The sequence below is a fragment of the Fukomys damarensis genome, unplaced genomic scaffold, assembly GCF_012274545.1.
Source record: "Fukomys damarensis isolate Sample0158 unplaced genomic scaffold, DMR_v1.0_HiC HiC_scaffold_38, whole genome shotgun sequence".
Lineage (NCBI taxonomy): Eukaryota > Metazoa > Chordata > Mammalia > Rodentia > Bathyergidae > Fukomys > Fukomys damarensis.
In genome coordinates, this window is record NW_022900950.1 from 34,103,940 (window position 1) to 34,109,910 (window position 5,971).

Genomic DNA, 5,971 nt, shown 5'->3' on the forward strand with positions numbered 1-5,971 from the left:
TTTGAGACAGGGTTTCACTATGTAGTTGAGACTGACCTGGAACTCACTATGTAGCTCAGGCTGGTCTTGAACTCACAGCAATCCTCCTGCCTCAGCCTCCTGAGTGCTGGGATTACAGGCGTGTGCTACCACGCCTGGCTAAAAACACATTATTATAGGTCACACATTTCATTCCAAGGGTTACATTTTAGTTTTAAGATACCAGAATCCAGCTAGTGGAGACATTTTACAAACTAAGGTAATCCTCAAAAGAATATACAGATAAAATTTCTTTGTATAGATTACCATCACAAAGAAGGATTCTATATAAGAAATCTATTTCCATGCCAATGCAGAAGGTCCTTAGAAACAATACTTTATTGGTTTTCAAAACTTAAAAAAACAAAAGAGCTGGGCAAATTCTGTGGGCTACACACCACCCTGAAGGTGTACAATATATGTTACTGTATTGAAATCTCAAAGAAGTCACTGAATGAACCTATCCATCTAATTATTTTTAACAGAGACTTCCCCAAATATATTTATGATGGAATTTTTTTTTAAAAAACAGCTTTGGACATCTTGTGGGAACAACATTGGAGAAATGCTTGCCTAAATAAATTTCTCCTCTCTCCAGACTAAATATTGCATCAAAATATTAAGAAGAAAAGAAATATTTCAGAAACAGAATTGATTAAAAACATTCAGGAACTAGAAAGGTGTTTTCCCTCTTTCCTTATTAGTTGTAGCAACTTTTCACTAATTTGCTTTACTAGAGACAATGAATTAAAACATGATTTTTAACAATACTTTTAATGAAATGTCTATACAGCAAAATTAATGTCCCAAGGAATTTTCTAGAATAGTTTCAGCTATGCTATATATCTATTTGTGCATTACTGCAGTGGATATTTCTCAAAAATGGAACGTGGTATTGTCATCTAATGTTTTACAGTTTAATGCAGAAAACATAGGACTGGCACATTTTTTAAGAAAAAATATTATTAGTGCATGTTAAGAAGGAGAGTAGAATAGAATTAGAATTTAAGCTAGGATACTTGTGCTGTTTTTTGTTTGTTTTGAGACAGGGTCTTGTTATGCGGTTCAGGTTGGCTTGAACTCACTATGTATTCCAGGCTGGCCTTGAACTCATGACGATCCTTCTGCCTCAGCCTCCTGAGTGCTGGGACTACAGGACTACAGGTATGTGCCATCACACCAGCCAGTGTGCTTCTAAATATGTAAATGCTCAAACTCTGTCCATGTATATACAGTATAAAAACAGATTCTATCTAAATTGTTTTAGTTCAGCTGTCTCAAACTTCCACAGGTTTCAGAACCTACTAGAGTGCTCTGTAAAGCCCAGATTACTGGAATCAGGAGGTCTGGGGTGAGACTTGAGAATTTGCAAGACAACATGTTCTTGGGTGACACTGAAGCTGCTGGTCCATGAAGCCTATTTTAAGAGCCATTATGAATCTGGCTCTTGGCCAACCCTTGGCAGTTCTTACAGGGCAGGTCTGGGGAAAGCTTCTTAGGTAATATCTGGTACTGGGGATCAAACTCGTGCCCTTGTTCTTGTGAGGCAGGTGGTAGAACCACTGAGCCAAATCCCCATCCTTCTTAAGTAATTTCAATGTTTGCCAATCTTTGGGAGCTCTGACACTGGGACTTGGAATTTTATTATAGGTTACCCTTGCTTTGTTCCACAGCTCAAATCCTTTGTACCTCTCTCCATGGGTATCTCAGCATACAAAAGAAAACCAGAGTGCTGGGAGAATAAAAGTGGAAGCAGGGCTGGGAATTTAGCCTAGTGGTTCCACTGCCTATCTCACAAGTGCAAGGTCCTGAAAGTGGAGGGCAGAAATGTATGTAATTAGTTTTATAGCTCATTGGCAGAATTTACAGAAGGCCAAAGCTGGAACCTGGAACCGCGCTCATTTCCCTCTTGCAATGTGGAAAATGCAGACTGCTGAGTTAACGTTTAGTGCAACGAGAGAAAGCCCAGAAGCTCACAACTCCTCTGTAGCTTCTGTGTCTTGATCTTTATTTTTCAATTTCCTTCATGTATGATTTTAAGACTTGATTTAGAGGAGCCACAGAGATATCCTAGTCCAAGTGGTGAAGAACCTCTGGAGCTAAGTAGATTCAAGTCTTAGCTCTGTCATGTAGTTGCTGAACGACTCCTGAAGAGTTATTTCAATATTCTGTAACCTCAGTCCCCTCTTCTGAAAAGTGGAAATAGAACCGTGTATGTGAGTGTGTGTGTGTGTGTGTGTGTGTGTGTGTATGTGTGTGTGTGATTGGTGTTAGGTACCCATAAAAAAGGCAAGGAAAGCTTTTAGACTAGTGCCCGGCACTGAGGAAGGATCAGTAAATAGCACACAACTCTTACTCTCACATAATGACTCTGGAAAGTCTTAAAACAAGTGTCAGTTAATTTCAATGCTTGAGTAGTAAGGATTATGCCATAACATTCTTCAATAAAGTGGCTAGAAATGCCAACTCAACTTAGCAAAGAGTGTCACATTCAGCTTAGAAAACAGTTCCTGTCATCTTCATGAACCGTTTTTACTAAATAAAAGGTATCAAATATAGATGCTCCTTGATTTACAATGGGATTATATCCAATAAACCCACTATAAGCTGAAAGTATTTTAAGTAAAAAATGCATTTAATATACCCCAGCTGCTGAACATCATAGTTTAGCCTAGACTACCTTAAACATGCTCAGAATATGACTTTAGCCTATCATGAAGCAAAGCCATCCAACACAAAGCCTATTTTGTAACAAAGTGCCAAATAACTCATCTGATTTATTGGATACCTGATGCTGTACGATATTGGTTGTTTCCCCTGGTGATTGTGGGATGACTGGAGCTGGGGCTCACTGCTGCTGCCCAGCATTCTGAGAGAGCATCATAGCCCATATCCTTGGCCTGGGAAAAGATCAACATTCAAAATCTGAAGTACACTTTCTATTGAATTTATGCCACTTTCACAGCCAGGATAAAGTTGAAAAATTTTAAGTTAAACTGTTGTGGGTCAGAATCTGTCTGTATTATCAAATATAAGACCATTGATGATGCTGCGTTACATTATACAGCACTAAGAAAGAAAAAATGTTGCCAATTAAATTATGAGATGATGCTTTCTTATTGCTTAAATTTTTTATTTTATACTTTTTGAAACTGCTCTTTCAGATTTAGGTTTTAAAAACATTTGCTACTCTTTTGCATACATAAAAAAAATCTAGGCAAAATAAACTGATTAAAAATATTCCGATTTGTCTTCACTCTCTGAGTCCCAGCCTTCTGAATTACCGTTTGACTCAGAGTCCATGTTGCTGCTTATTCACTCAATGCCATCCCTTGTGCCACAAAAGCTTTGGTGATGGAGCACTTCGTAAGAGAAACTGCTAGTCCACAGTGCTCTTGGGGTTGTGTTCTTTGCTTGTCTATTTTTGATTCCTGCTTCAAGGATACTGCCAACCATGTGATGATTTATCATTTTCTGAACTCTCTTTTCCACAAACGTTTATTTCTCACGGATTAAAACACTGCCTCAGGCATCTTTCTGGGATTTTTGTTTTTTTGACCAGGTAGTATAGATTGGCTGGAACTCCCTATTGTAGCCCAAGCTGGCCTTGAACTCTGCGTTCTCCTGCCTCAGCCTCCAAGGTGCTGGATTACAGATGTGCACCACAACGCTCAGTTTCTGTCTGGGATTTTTTTCTAAGTAATTAACACTCAGTTTCCAAATTCAAACACAGTGCTTCTGATGTTCATGGACATGTAGGTAATGACAACTGTGGCCTGGCCAATACACTGTGAGACATCCTTGATTGGATCCTGAATTTCTAAGATATTGGTAATAAGTTTATTGAGTCCTGAATTAATTGGTTCTGGAGTTCAGCTCTGTTTGGTTATGTGCAGAAAAAAGTGTTATTAATTTTTGAATCGCACTTATTCTTTTTTTCCAGAACAGCTTTATTGCGATGAAGCTCATGTACCATACATGTCACTCACTTAAAGAATAAAATTCAATGATATTTACATATGTTCACAGAATATACTGACAAAGGTAATACAACATCATTCTAAAAAGAAATCATGAAAATATTAGTAGTTAGCATCCATTTTTCTTTCCTCAGTTCTCCCTTTAGCAACCATTAGTCTACTCTTTAGCTTCATTAATTTTGCCCATTCTGGATATTTTTTATAAATGGAGTTAAAACAGGTAAGCTTGGTGATTGGCTTCTTTCACTAAGCATACTGTTTTCAAGGTCCATGTATGTTGAACCACATAAGAGCATTTATATCCCTCTATTGTTGAATAATATTCTATTGTTTGGGTAATACAATATTTTATTCATCCACTTTCAGTTGATGGACACTTGAGTAGTTTCCACTTTTATACTATTATGAACAATGCTGGCATATAAACATTCATGTAAACATTTTTGTGTAGCTACATTTTCATTTCTGTTAGGCTCGTATCTAGAAGTCATGTTATGTTTAACCTTTGAAGAACTGTCACACTGTACTGAAAAACAGTGGTACCACATATGAGAGCTCTGATTTCTCTACATTTTTGTCCAATGCTTGTTATTCTCTTGCCTTTTTTATTATAGCAACCCTAGTGAGTGAAAAATGATATTTCATTTTGGTATTGCACTTGGTTTTAAAGCACTTTCACTTGCATTTTCTCATTTGATCTTTACAGTATCTGTCAACATTCCTTATCCACAGTCAAAGGAGTGAACATTCAAGACTAATTCACCAACTTGTTTAAAATAGCTCAGTTAGTGATGAAATGTTAATTAGAACATAATCAAACTTCTGGATTCCGAGGCCACTGCTGTCCTGCTGCACCGGGGTAGCAAGCTACCTGGAGTCAGGTAAATAATAATGATGGATTAGAGGTAAACTGAGGATTAGAGCTCAGGACAGAAATGCCATCAGGACATAGTATTTTAATACCACCTTAGGTGATGGGACACTGCTGCTGTCTTTCAGCAATAGCTAGTGGCACTGTGCTGCTCAACAACAGCACAGGAAGATGGGCCTTATTTTGGAAAAAGGCCCACTTAAATGTTGGGAGATAACACAGGGTCAAAAATATTTAGTGTCTTGGAACAGAGACTACATCTTTGCCTTCACAATCTACAGGAAAAGGCCATACCAACAAGATTAGTCTCCTTCTGGCACATCCGTTCTGCTGTTGTAACATGGAGGAAGAATATTTTCCTAGCTCTGCCTCTCTCCCAGTAGATTTAGATGTCAGCCCTGGTTTGTAAGCTGGACTCATTAATTTTCATACTTATGAACTGAGAGAACTAAAGAATTTTTGCTTATGCTTCCATTTTCTATTCATGAACTATCTCCTTTTTGTACCAAAAAAATCAATATTTTATGAAATAATCTCCTTGGAATTTAAGCACTACTTTATTCTAATCAAAGAAATTCTGCACATTGCTCAACACCAGCTGAGCAAGGGCAAAAGCCTCTAAATGAAGCTTTCTCCCCTCACTGGGAAAGTCACCTTTGAATAACTCAACCATGAAATCTTACTGAAATTACAGAATGAAATAGGGTGACCAGTGTAGTAGTCTGTTTTTCCTTACTATAATGAAATATCGGAGGTTGGATTACTTTATAAAGGAAAGCTTTATTTGGTTTACGATTCTGGAGGTCCAAGGGCTCACATCTGGTAATAGCCTTGATGGCAGAGTACCAAGGCAGGGCAGGGCCTCACAGGGTAAGAAATAGGGAGAGCATGTGTTTGTGTGTGCATGCACATGTGTAAATGTGTCCTGGTTTCTGTCTCCTTATAAAGCCACCAAAAATTCAACCATGGGGGTGCCACTCTGATGACTTTATCTAATTCTAATAACCTCCAAAGGCCTCACCTCTAACTGCTATAGCTGGATTGTGTTTTTATCCTATTCATACTTCACGATGGGGATTGAATTTCAACACATGAATCCTTT